The sequence below is a fragment of the Centruroides vittatus genome, unplaced genomic scaffold (assembly GCF_030686945.1).
Source record: "Centruroides vittatus isolate TY-2023 unplaced genomic scaffold, ASM3068694v2 contig_273, whole genome shotgun sequence".
In the NCBI taxonomy this organism is placed as follows: domain Eukaryota; kingdom Metazoa; phylum Arthropoda; class Arachnida; order Scorpiones; family Buthidae; genus Centruroides; species Centruroides vittatus.
The window spans coordinates 2458354-2473218 of record NW_027121739.1 but is presented as its reverse complement, the minus strand read 5'-3'; the positions used below and the strand labels follow the sequence as shown (position 1 = coordinate 2473218).

Below are 14865 nucleotides of genomic sequence, written 5' to 3'. Positions count from 1 at the left end.
TATTTATACTCATTTTATTTTCCTTTAGGTTAATTTTTTATTGCGTTGTATATTAAATATTCTTCCTTGTACAATTTATCATTCTCGAACACGCTAAAGTTATTTCCGTAAACAAGATCTATGTTTCTCACGGGCTAAATTCTGGTATGTCAGATATTTATTTTTGTTAATAAGGTCTTCGCAACTGCTACAAAAATGAAAGGAAATTACCCTCCAAATAAGAAAGGCTTTGATGCCATGAACGAGTATTTGCAGGGAAAATGTCTAATGTTTTTAAAAAAAGGCGATATGTATTATTAGAAAGCGAGCTTTCAAAGGATAGTTGAAAATATTGTGCGTGGAAGAGAATGATATTACGCGAGTAATTTATGATGATCACTAGACAAACATTTCTTCCAAATTAAATTTATCTCTTAATTCTATTTTAACTAAGAGGCTTAAAGTTTGTTGACACAACCCAGTTAGATTTTTTCCCGATGAGGCTCCGCCGGGATCGAAAATTGTTAAAGGGTTTTCCGGGCGAGAGGGGCTCAGCTCGGGTTGAGAACTGCGGACTTCCTAGTTCTAACCGTCTACTGCAATACAACACAGCTAAGAATTTATTAAATAGAAAATGAATTTAATGCGAAACAGACTGCCAAAACCTAAAATTTCTGAAGATCGGGAGTCGAAAATTTGACTTAGATCTAAGCATGCATAATACAATAATAATGGTAAGGAGTTTAAATTATATAAGAATATTTAGACGAAAACATATAGAGCGTTTATTACAGAAAATGTTTTAGCTAACGATCATTTTTGTGTGTAGAAGAGAATGATATTACGTAAGTAATTTATATATATTTGTAAGAAAAAATTTCTTTCAAATTTACATTATAAATTCATCTCTTAACTAAGAGGGTTAAAGTTTGGTGACACAACTCTGTTAGATTTTTCCTCGATGAGGCTCCGTCGGGATCGAAAATTGTTAAAGAGTTTACGAAATTAGTTTTTCAGGACAAAAGTTTTACGAAATTAATTTGCCGACACAGTTTAGGGTTTTCCAGGCGAGGGGCTCCGTCTAGGTTGAGAGCTGCGGACTTCCTAGTTCTAGCCGGTATAAACTGGTTCCGTCTCCCGGCTTGCTATATATACTCAAGCCGTCTACTGCAATACAGCAACCAAGAAAACATGTTGTCGGTAAGAATTTATTATTAAATAGTATGTAATTTAGAAAACAGAGTGTCGGTAAAAAGAGAGCCAAAACAATTTTTACACTTTAAATGCTTTTATTATTTTTCATTGAATTACAGCATTGGTTATACGTTACAGTAAGTGGGCGCGCTAAATACAAACGGTGTTTAACAAAGTTTTGTACAAATTCGTCGTTATAGACTTTATCCGTTTCACTTAATTCGTTTAAACATTGGTTTCTATTCATTTTATATAGAAAATACAAACAAAAATAGCCGCAATTCGTCGAATATAAACTCTGATGAACGTTATTATTCCAGCAACAAGTTTTAGAATTGCGTGTTATAAAATTTATTATATTCTGTTTCGATGGCTTAATCCCATAACTATCGTAGTAAAAACAGATTTTTCCGTCAAAGAATACCGATATCCAGTGAGTTCCGGGTTTATTTCTTTCGTCTAAGTTAATTATATACGATTTATACTTAGCGATGCAAACAGGTAAATCATCCGATGCAAAAACTCCTCCAAAAGTTTCTCTTATTTTCGGATCGCTGGATGCGAGCCTCCACAGCGTGACGGTGTTCATTAGTAATCGACAAAAACAGTCCTCGAAGCATCGATTTCTAGAGTATTATTGTATTCGAGTAAACAAATAACGTTTACAGTTTCTAGTAATGCCGTTGCGAACTTAAATTCGATTGAGATGTTTCCTATTTGATTTATACTCTTATGTGATTCGGAGGCGGCTCGATCCTGTGTTAAGTCGAAACTGTAGAGAGTATATCCGTCTTTATACTCTTTGTAAGATATGTTAGTATATTTATGGTGATTAATACATCCTATATCTTCAAATAATGATATAAAATTCCTTCCATAGGCGTTGCCTCCATAATTCGGAGAATATGGTTGAGGCGGAAACATTTGGTTGTCTTTTAATAAACATATATAATTTAAATTGTAATTTTTAAAATTGAAAGGATTATATTTTACATTTCCATTAAATGCGGTATTAGAAACTAGTCCGATAGTCATTCTGTAAGGCAGCTGGCCGATTACGGCGTTTGAGATATTAGTAGATTGTATTCCGCTACTTAGGGTAAAAACTTTTACATCCGTTCTTCGAAACGGCATTTTTATGATGCCTGTTTGCAGCGCTTTTTCTATTCCAATTTGAACAGACGAACTAACGTCTACTTTATTAATTTTTAGAGACGCGTTTTTTATAATTATTTTATAATTATTGCTGGTAGACATTAGAGCAAAATCGTCTTTAGATCTTTCTAATTTAATTCTTAAATCAACGTTATTAATTAACAATTTAGGTTGATTAGACAAATCGATATGAAGCCTTCCGATTAAATCTATTAATTTACTTTGTTTAGCAATATTAAATCTTTTAGCCAATCCTTCATTATTATCGTCTAACGAGTCCATATATTGCGCAGTATCTTTATAAAATAATGCGCTCGTTAAAAAAGTTTCCTGCGCATCTTTTGAATAAAATAATAATGCTTCTAAAATAGATCGGTAGCAGTAATTAGTCTGCGAAATTATTTGTTTATCATTTAAAAACACGCTGCATTGAGAAAATAAACTATTTAAAAAATAATTAACAGGTGCGACCTTTTCTTCGGCAGAAACGTCCGTTCCGTCGTTTTTAATAATTTTTGCTTGAACGTGGAGATAAATCGAATGCAAGTCGATATAATTTTCGCCAGAACCGGATATGTAAAATTCTATCGGGGCACGGCTATCCGATATTGTTGCTACGGGATGAACAATAACTTCTGTAGTATTGTCGATGGCCAGTTGCGTCGAAACGGTGCTAAATAAGTCGAGCTCGCTTTTGGTGCAGGGGCAGGAATTCGGGTCCATTTTTCTTATTCCGAAAATATATCGTGTACTTTCCGTCTTTTATTCTGCGTCTGCTTCAGTCTCTTCGGTCGCTTTCGTTTTATACCCGATCCGCCTTGCACTTTTTTAACTACATCATCTTTAATTTCAGAGCCAATATCCTTTAGATGCGATTTTGCCGATTCTTTAAATGATTTCCCCGCAATTACGTCCGATCCAACACCCGACGCAAAATTTAATGCTTTGCGCCCCAGATACGATCCGATTCGGCCCAGAATCGGTACTGATTTTCTAAAAAGATCGGCGAAGAATCCATACCCTCGCTGAATTTGAGGCCCCGCAAAATAACCTCGTCCCGTCAAATGTTGCCTCAAATATAAATCGGGAGTCCATAACGTACCTCCTGCTTGATTACAGTAGTAATTTATACAAGCTTTTGGATCGAGCTTCATTTTGCACTTCTTAAAGACAAACTAATGCTAGATATTAAACTAACAGGTATTTATAACTGTTTAAAAGATAAAATTAATATTGTTTTTCCTCCGAAAAAGACTATCTCTTTTCCGCTCGCAGATCTCAGTTCGATTTCGATTGTTTCGATAAAATTTTTCCTAATAGGAAAATACAAAGGTTTGGAATAAACTTTGACTATCTGATCTTCTTTCGTGCCCATAACGGGTATAACTCTTAATAACGGCGCTGTTATATCTCCTACGTGATGAGAAGAAATAATATTCGAGTAAATAAAAATTTCCGAAATTCCCGCCGACATTTCGATGGGATAGCGACTTATATATTCGCCGGGTGGAAATTTTGTAGCCGTAAATCCGAGAAAATCTTTCAATTCATCTCCAAATTCTACAGAAATATTCCACGGAACTTTTAAAATAATTTTATTATTAGGCAGCAACGCCAGTTTTATATACTTAAAAATGCTAAGAAATTTTTCGGGAGACGAGTATAATCCGATAGGAATAAAGATTTTTTCGTCTTTATAAACTTTCTTAATTACTTCTCTCTTTCTATTTTTCTCCACTAAATTAAAATATTCGTTAGAGTAGTCCTGAGTCGACAGTCGAAAATTATGAGTCGAATTACCCCTTAATACAGTATCTTCGTTAGGTAAGTTTAGCATATAAAGTAATTTCGACGAATCCTTTACGGTGATAAATAACTCGTGCTCGTCTTTTATATTTATATCCACAGTTTGATTATTTTTATCGAAAATAAATTCTGCCAAATTAGAATTTGTTAGACTAACTATGTTCGAATTTATTATATCAAACAATTCAGTTTTATCGCCTTTAATAGAAATTAATGGAATCAAATATGATTTATCCGGCAAAGGCTCGTCTTCTTCTTTCACGCTTTCTTCGATCGTCACAATATACTGATTATTATGATTAGATATATTAAACCAGTTTCTCGGAATAATAGCTTCGGCAAGACCGACGGTCCAATTTCCGTGTAAATTAATAGGAGGACTCATTTTCACCGTGAAATGCGACTGCGTATTCCCCGGAAACAGGTCCATACTTGCATTACTTATCAGCGTCACGAAAAAATCTGATTGCATCATTTTGTTACCTTTTGTAATTCTTCGGTATAAAACCTTCCTTCTAGAATCTCGTTATTCGCATCTTTTAATACGTAAGTCGGAGGATGTGATAGAAATCGGTCGTGAATAACAAATATTTCCTTCGTCCAGCCCGGCAGATATCCGCGACTAAATGTTTTACGTATTTTCGAAATTCGAACTAAATCACCAATATTAAATTTAAATTTACTTTTCCTTTTTATACCGTACAGCCTATCAAAAATCGAACCGTAATGCAAAAGACTAACTTCAGATGGAGCCATCCCGATACTTCTATGAAAACTATTATTATATCCTTTTACAATATCGTTTAATTTATCGATATATTGATAAGAATTACGATAAGTAATTAATCTATATATTTTATTTCGTAAAGTTTTATTTAATCTCTCGACCACCGAAGCCTTAGTATCCGAATGGGTCGAATAGTGATTAATTTTATATTTTTTAAACAAATTTTTTACTAATCTATTATAAAATTCGGTTCCCTTATCGGTTTGCATATTTTTAGGAACATTGCGTTTAAAAATAATTTGAAACGCTTCGGCAACAGACTTAGGTTTTTTATCCTTTATTGGCACAACGTAACAATATTTACTAAATACATCAATTACTGTTAATAAATATTTTATACCGTTATTATATCTAGAAAATTGCTTTAACACAATTAAATCGGCTTGCCATAGGTCGTTAGGATAAAAAGCTTTAGTTTTTCTTCGCGAATATTTAACCCTTACAGGTTTATGCAACGAATAAACAGGTTGAGAAGACAGCCATTTTTCGACAGTAGATCTCGGAAATTTAGAAGCTTTAACTAGTTTACTCACTCCTCCAAACGATGCCGAAGATTTGGGGTTATAATATAACCGTCTCAGTAGTTTCTCCATTCCGGACTCTTCTTCCTCTTTTTCGACGACTTTTTCCACTGGTAAAATACTCTCGGAGAAATTGTAGAAAAAATTTCTTCGGGACTTTCGACTTGTATCGGTTGATATCGCGGCTTTTCGCCGATTTCGGGTAGAGTCGACAAACTTTTATTTCCTATCCACTCTCTAGGAAAATTTAGTTTTCTTACAGCTTCCCAAAACACGTTAAAACCGATAGGCGCAATAGATGTTTTTCGATTGCGAAACAAATGAGATAACAGATCAATTATGTGGCTTCGTGGTACTGGAGTGCCGCTAACTGTTAATTCACCTTTTGTATTCCATCCGTAGTCGTTTTGTCTCAGTTTATCGATTAAATGAGGAATGTATTTTTGATATAGCTGGGGTACAGATATAGTTATTTGTTTAATAAACGCATCCTCACCGTTATCGGAGGTAGGTGGTTTTTCTTCGGGTAGCTCCGGCGGTTTTTCATCGGGCACAACGGATACTCTGACAGGCTCCTTCGGCTTATGGACGGTTCTCTGATATCTCGAAATCAACTGACTTAATAATTTAACTTTACTATCGTCGGATAAATCGGTACTCTCGAGTAATTCTTCGATATTACTTCCAATTCTTATTTCGGGTTTAATTTGATATCCTGCCAGCAACTCGGGAGGGACCAGAGCCATTTGCTTCGCCATTAGATTCTTTTTCCTATTGCTTTACCGATTAATCCTCCTGCCATAGACAATAACGGCGCCAGTAGAAGAGGAAGGAATCCACCCGATTGATTAATCAAAATTTTTTTTCTTGATATTTAAAGGAACACGTTTTTCACTTAATTTCCTGATTACTTTTTTATATTTTCGTAATTTATGAACGTCAGCAGGTATATTTCCTCTCAGAAAATTATCGCATATTTCGCACAAAACTTTAACTTGGTCGGAAGTAGCCTCTTTCAATATCGCTCTTCGTTGAGAGGGAGTAGTTTTGGCTAAATGCGCCAACATGTGATAATTTTTCTTTACGTTCTTCATTTTATCGGTAAGTATACCCAATAAATACCTTGTTCGTCCGGAAAACACGAATCCCGCACCGAAAGTTTCTTGTCTGTTTTAGGATGAAAATCCAGCAGCAAATAACCAAAATCCTTTTCTGTCGCTTTTTTATATGCGTCCATAAAAAAATTACATTTTCCTGCGAAAGCTTGGCGTCCCAAACAGCTTACTTGACTTTCGTCTCGATTATTTTTAAACAAAATCAAATAATGCGTATTTAAAGTAATATCTCTCATAATTCTATTTTTCGGAAACAGATTTTGCATTATCAGGATCACGCTTACATTATAATGGTGAGACTCTGTTGTGAACAGAAACGCAGTTTTTGAACTGAGTTCGTGCATCAAATCATCGATTACTACTAAATCCCATCCTTGCACAGATTCAGGTAGGCCGTACATAAATGTAATACCTTTTTCATCTCGAAAAAACGGTAAGTATACAGAATAACACCATAAAACTTTCTTTAACTGTTTTTCATAAATTTTACAACGAATAATTTTTCTTACTAACGTAGTCTTTCCACATTGCGACGGTCCGGCGATTATGCAGTTACTCGGGTGCTTAAAATACATGTCAATCGATTTTACTGACTTTAGCAAATTTATAATGTTTCAATCCGCAATTTATCTCTCTAAATATTAATATATTCTTTTTATTCTTTTCAACGTAAACTTCTCTCATAACATCCGAACAATCTTCGAACGAATAATATAATTTATTACTAACGTCGTTAATTCTTCCGTCTTCATCAACAATTACAAAACCGAACTTTCCATCTTCCTTCCATATATCTCCGTTAACTTTAAAATAACGCAAAACAACGGGAAAATTATCAGGAATATCGAGCGAAAAATTATTTACCGCAGCTATACAGGCGTCCAGAGACTTGTACAACCGAGGAGAAACAGAATAATTTCTGTCGCTGTCGTAGGTAAAAATAAAGCCGTATGCTTCCATGTTCGATCCTGGTATTAAAATAAATTCTAACGTATGTTAAAAATTTATATATGTCGACAATCAACCAATCACATTTTATAGTAAGTATGTCAAAAGGTATTTGTAATACATTATGAAACCGGAGGTTCTCTGGGATGCAGGCAGGCTTCAAACCAATAATTTTGAAGCATTGTGTAAATTAACTTTTATTTATTTAGTTAAAACCGCTGACAACCATTGTTTAAAATATTTTTATTCTCCTGTTTAGCTCTTTAAATGTATTCTCCGAGAAAAAATCATGCCCGCTAATGGTGAGTAAAATAATTTACAAAGATGTTTTCTAGATAAAACTTACAGATGGGTGCTTATTTTAAAATAATATATTTATTTAGAAAACTTACAGATGAGCCACAAAACGAATCCGAATATTGTTTTGTATGCAATTACTATATGTACTCAAATAATATTTATTTGTAGATAAGAAACCATCCTCAATCGAGTGGAACGAAGACGTCTTCGCTGGGACGAGGCGATTTAAATTTCTTTGTAATACAAATTTATTTTACCTAGTCAATTTGTTTAGCGCTCCACTTAGCAAGTTGACTAGATAAAATAAATTCTACCATACTTGATAAATAAAAATTATTTATAAAAGGTGAAAATTTATTTACTTAACAATTTTGTGATCCGTACATTATATCAAAAGTAAGTCAACCAACTTACTCTGAAAATTTCGCGATCTAAAAATTATTTACTCGACAAAGTAAAATAATTTCTAACACTTAAATTAATATCGAACTTATAAACGCGTGTGTTATTTACTCGAGAAGGTAAGTCAAAAATTTCGCGATCTAAAAATTATTTACTCGACAAAGTAAAATAATTTCTAACACTTAAATTAATATCGAACTTATAAACGCGTGTGTTATTTACTCGAGAAGGTAAGTCAAAAATTTCGCGATCTAAAAATTATTTACTCGACAAAGTAAAATAATTTCTAACACTTAAATTAATATCGAACTTATAAACGCGTGTGTTATTTACTCGAGAAGGTAAGTCAAAAATTTCGCGATCTAAAAATTATTTACTCGACAAAGTAAAATAATTTCTAACACTTAAATTAATATCGAACTTATAAACGCGTGTGTTATTTACTCGAGAAGGTAAGTCAAAAATTTCGCGATCTAAAAATTATTTACTCGACAAAGTAAAATAATTTCTAACACTTAAATTAATATCGAACTTATAAACGCGTGTGTTATTTACTCGAGAAGGTAAGTCAAAAATTTCGCGATCTAAAAATTATTTACTCGACAAAGTAAAATAATTTCTAACACTTAAATTTATTTACTCAACAAGGTAAGTCAATCTGAAAAATTTCGCGATCTAAAAATTATTATCAACTAATTTTGTGATTCGTGCCACTCATACATGTTATCGTACGGGAAAATTTTGTTATTCGTGCTACTCATACATGTTATCGTACGAGAAAGTTTTGCGATTCGTGCTACTCATACATGTTATCCTATGGGATTTAAAATTTTTGTGATTCGTGCTACTCATACATGTTATCCTATGGGAATTTTGTGATTCGTGCTACTCATTTGACTACTACTAACGTTGGCTGAAAGCAGGGGCGGACTGGCCATGTGGAAAATGTGGAAAATTCCACATGGGCCGTATACATTTTGGGCCGTTTTTCTGAATATGTACATAATATACTGTTTTGTTCAGTTTTATTTCAAAAATTTCATTTGTAGCCCTTGGATTGATTTATTTTTGCATCTTTAAGGGTGATAAAATTGTTCACAAATGCACATGTACTTTCGTAGGCGCTTGACTCCTTTTCAGAACTAAATGAAGCCCAAGGGAGTATATGTACTGTACATTCCTAAACAATTCTATCACTCCTTAAAGACGCAAAAATAAGCCAACCCTAATTGCAAGGACTATCTGGTAAATTAATTCCACTTCACTGCACATTTCATATAGAGCTGTAAAGTTTTACCAACGCTTTGTATCGTTGCATTTACTTTTTTGGTTTTTTGCAAATTTTTCTATTAATCTACTGTGGTTTATCTGAAATATAGAAAAAGGTATGTTAAATATTTGAAACTTTACGGAAATAGAATTTTTAATGTGGAATTTCGAATTTTAAATATCCAAGTTAGAATTTCTGTTTAATAATAATGTTACTATTAATTTCCAAAATTGAAACTTAAAATGTTTGAACTAGAAAATTATTAATATTTTAAAAAGAATTCAGACTTAGAACTGGACAGTAATAAATACAAAATCCGCTTAAGAGAATGTTTCAACTTCGCATTACTTTCAATGCTAAACTGACCTGGAGGATCACACGTGGTTTTGTACAATAAAAGCTCGATATAACCGTTATAAGATCGATGAAATATATTGATAAATATATCAGATTTAACTATATACCAGTATACCTATGCTAATTTATGAATATATGAATAAACGTTCGTGATTTACCAGTACTTTTTTTTTTCTTATGTGCGACCCGTTTCAATTCGAAAGTTCCAAATGTGGCCCTTACAAAAAGGTTGCCCATCCCTGGTATAATGCAAAAACAGTAAGAGTCGCGCTTGAATTCTCTCTCTTCTCTGGTTCCCATAACGGTATAAACTGCTACGAACTGCTAATTACAATTATTTTATTTATTTGATATAAGCAGAAAATGTTTTTAATAATTATTTTCTTTATATTATAAATGCTTTAATTAAAAATAGTCTATTTTATAGGTTCGGACAACTAGAATTTTGCAAATTTGATAATAAATTTTAAAAAAGCTATTTTTTCCTTTTAGGTTAGTAAAATTAAGTTATAGATTATAACATCACAAAATATATTTGGTATATAAATGGTTTGGTTCGATCCCTTATAATTTTTAATTTGCAGAATGGAACCACAGCGTGAGAAAAAAGAAGCAAAGGGAGGTCAAGAAAAGTTGAGACTAAAAAGAAAACATGATTTGGAGTTAGTAGCTGGACAGTGCTACAACAACTGTTTAATAAAAACTTAAAATGCCAGTCTGAAAATATGTCTAACAACGACAATGTGAATCAATGGGGAAATATAAATAAATATATTAGTATTCAAGAAATTGAAAATAATAGGCCTATATCTGCAACTTCAACCGACGTAGATAATATCGATAATGCTCAAACTGATCAAAACAAATTTGAGAAAGAGAAAAATAAAGAAATTTTGCAAGAAATGGAAGTCAGTATTCCAATACTAGAGGGCAACAGGTCTAATACATTTTTTATAAAACCGCATTACAGTAATATAGATGATTTCTTCAAGTATCATCTGAAACAACCTACCAAAAAAAAAACACCGTTTAATACTAAAATTTATAATAGAAAAATAGATTGTCAAAATCGTAAGTGGTTAACATTTTGTGAAGAAAATAACGAGTTGTACTGTTCGATCTGCTTAGCATACGGACGAGATTCAGAAGACAATGTTTTTATCAAAGGTTTTAATAATTGGCATTATGTTCATCAATATGTCGAAAGGCATGAGAAAAGCAAGTTTCGTGACGAAAATGCTGTTCGCCATTTCATGCGCACGAAAAACTGGTCAAGCATTACTACACAATTGAAATCAATACGAAATGAAAAAAAACTTTTTAATCGTAACGTTGTAAAACGAATAATTGATATTATTAAATTGATTGGCCCTCGAGGTAAATAATATTTCAATTTTATAACGATAAGCTTTATATACCTTTATTTTGTAAGATTATGGAAAATTAACTTATATAAATGGTAACGATTCTAATCAATGACATTTTTCTTAAAAAATCTGAATTCAAATTAAATTTCCAGCCTATAATTAATTATACATAAGTCGTGTTTTCACATTTTCTGTCATTAATAGGAAATACAAAACCACAACTTATAACAAATTATGAATCGCTTTCATGTAGCAGATACAAGATTTCTTGTAACGGATGATACTTTTCAACAGTTATTTATTGGGTTGCAATTTGTAAAAGTTGTAGACCTATAAATTTCCCTATTCGTCTGCCTGTCTGTCCTTTTTTAATCTTGAGAATGGTGTCGAATAAATGTAATTCTAGAACAGATATAGAAAGAGAAGGTGCAAAGGATGAAGATGAACTATACAAGAATGATTAGTCCAAATCAAAATTCATGTTATTCATGAACGTTCAAAGTATGAATGTTCTTAACACTGATATACATCAGGCTTTATCGCGATAGTTAGATGTTTGTTTAAATTCTCAAGAGACTGATGAAGCAATAAATAACAGAAATGTTAATGCTATATAAATTTCTGAGTTACTGTTTGAAAAAGTTCTTCAGAATTTTTAAAAAAATATATTTTAAAACTCCAGCAAAGAGTTGTTTAACTTTTCCAGAAACATTTAACTGATGGTCTGTAACGCCATTCGTTACAATATTTTATTATTAAAAACTTTTTATATTTTTAATTATTATAAAATGACAAAAAGCTGAATTTTCAGTGTAGAGATAAGAAATAAAAAAGAAAAGAAAAGAAATAAAAACTCCATTTTATATTGCATTTTATCTTGGCTTAAAAATTTGTGGTTTTTAATAATCAAAACAACAGGAATTAACAAATGATTTTAATAAGTTTTTTTTTAAATTAATGAATAATAGTTTTTTTCAGTAAAACTTGCTAAACTCTAAAGAAATCATTTAAATTTTAAAACTGCTATGATTCTGAATGGATGTTTTAGATATCTATCCCAAGCATTGGTAGAAAATTTTCAAATCATAAATGACAATCTCAAGGACAAATGACCACTTCTGAAATGAAAAAGTTAATTTATGTTTATATAAAGAAAATTATATTGGGTTTGGTGTTAGAATTGAGCAAATATCAAACATTTTATAAAATAAATACAGTAAAAATGGAAGTTTATACACAGATACTGATTCACTAACGCTTCAAATTTACACAAATAATGTTTAGATTACTTTAAATCATTTCCTGATATTTTTGATTTTAGCAACTCATATATTATATAATGTAGCAAACAAAAATAAATTAGAATATTTCAAAGATGAAACTTTATCAAAACCAACAATTACATTTTGTTCATTAAAACCAAAAATGTACAGTCGAACCTGTTTTTATGCGGTCTTTTTTGTGCCATTTTTTATTTGTGCGGTATAGTTGGCGACTAGTCTTGTGCGATTTGTCATGTCTCATGTTGACTTATTATAGCTAGATAAACTTATTAAATCATAAATGAACTTATTATAGTAATATTATTGCACGAATATGCGAAAAATGAAATAATTTATTTTTTAAGTCAACAAAACACCACCTGGACAAAAATATGTAAAACAGACGATGGACAAGACGATGCAGTCAAGTGCTGACATCTGTTGTCAATAAATTCTATTTCGTACGATTTTGAGTTATTTTCTATGTGAGACTTTTTTATGCAGTCCTTATTAACCGCATAAAAAATATTTTTTTAATTGTGTTGCGAAAACTATTTTTTAAAGTCACTCGTGAAGTTTTGTGCGATTTTTTTTATGCGTTTTTTTATGCAATCCCTATCCACTGCATAAAAACAGGTTTGAATGTATTCTTATATTTTCGGCAATAAAAAAAAAAAACGGTTAATGTTACTTATAATAGCGAACATGGCGGCTCGTCTCTGAAACAGTGGGGACGCACGTTCTAACCTAACCTAACCTATTCTAATAGATTACCTCAATTCTAATAATTTGGTACTTAATAATTACGGTAATTTATTAGAATAGGTTAGGTTAAGTTAGAACGTGTGTCCCCACTGTTTCAGAGACGAGCCGCCATGTTTGCTACCATAGGTAACATTAACCAAAAAAAAAAAAAACCAACTAAAATTATTAAAGAATCTGTTGTAAAAACTTTCAATCATGAAAAAATAAGAAAGTTTTATTCAATTTAAATCTGTTAAAACATCAACAATACAGAATTAAAAGTAAAAATCATGTATTGATCAAAACAAAATATCTTTTTCTCTATTTTATGATTTAAAAATTTATTTTACATAATGGGATAGATGTAATATCATTCGGTCATTAACCTTTTACTTTTAATTCGTACAGATTCTTCGATATCACTATTCTTTCAATATGGATGTTTAATATTATACAAGAGAAAACAAAATTCTAAAACTTACTTAATGTCTGGTGTTTTCAATAAAACATATCGTTGTCTAAAACAGGCAGGTTATAAAGTAGCATCATTTTAAAATTAAATAAAATTAAATCACAAAATAAAATATATGAATGCAAATTTTTTGTAGTAAGTAATAAGATAATAATACCATTGTGCGATAAAAGTTTTATAAAATGTAATTGTATTAATTGTATGAAATAAATATATTTAAAAAAATTTTACTAAAAATATTAATCAATATTGTTGTATTTTTGTAAAATCTATAATGTAACCCTTATTTTATATAAAAAAATAAAAAATAACTTAATATGGATATTTTTCTTATCGAATACAAACACATTATATCAGTTGATTGAGAAAAATCCAGTTTACCAATAAATGAAAATAGTGAACATAAACGTATTCAGCAAAAATATATATACGACAGTAACCACCACCTTATATGTTGCTGAGGGAATTTTTAATTAAGAAAACTAACGTTTTCGATCTATTCCATAGATCATCCTCAGGTTTGAACTGACGAACAAAAATAATTCCAAAGAATGGAACACGAAATATTCAAATTCAAAAAAACCGACAACGGAGCAACTAATTAAAATTAGAATTAAAGCGCAAAAAATACATAAATATAAACAAACAAACACATAACAATACCAAGGAAATTAGTACACGCTAACATCATTTAACAGATAATAAAATATTAAAGTTCTCCAAATACGAAACACATCGCAAATCATAAGCCATTTGTAAGTCTCTTAATTGCAAACTTCCAAGCTGACGGTAATCCCTCAGCGTCCCTGTCGTTAATGCATCTGTTGTCGAGTCTACTCTTGTATATTTCTATTTTTCCGCCGTCTTTGCTAAAGTTGGAGAATATATTTGTTTGACGATTTCCGCCTCTTCCCATCTAACGACGGATTTTTCAGCCTGGGCCATCTGGGCCAGAACAGTTGCGTTAGAACTTTTCCTTACATCATATTTATGTTCTTTGATTCTTACACCTAGGTTTCTCGTTGTAACCCCTATATACTCCTGTTTTAGTCCTAATTGCTGGTTTTCATAAGGGATCCTATAGACCCCAGCTTTATCCTCTTTCTTAATCTCCCCTTTATCAGTTCTCAGAATTTTGTAGAGGTTCGGGGCTCGTTTTAAGATCAATGTTGATTTTTTAATGTCC

The 14865-nt window shown here is 31.6% G+C and overlaps 1 long non-coding RNA gene across 1 annotated transcript; it reads left to right on the top strand.

The window, feature by feature from the left end:
* Positions 1 to 1147: 1147 nt before the first annotated feature.
* On the top strand, positions 1148 to 7886 carry LOC136971871 (uncharacterized). The gene is made up of 2 exons (XR_010880232.1): positions 1148 to 1179; positions 6815 to 7886. It is a non-coding gene; the product is annotated as an uncharacterized lncRNA (long non-coding RNA).
* Positions 7887 to 14865: the final 6979 nt, after the last annotated feature.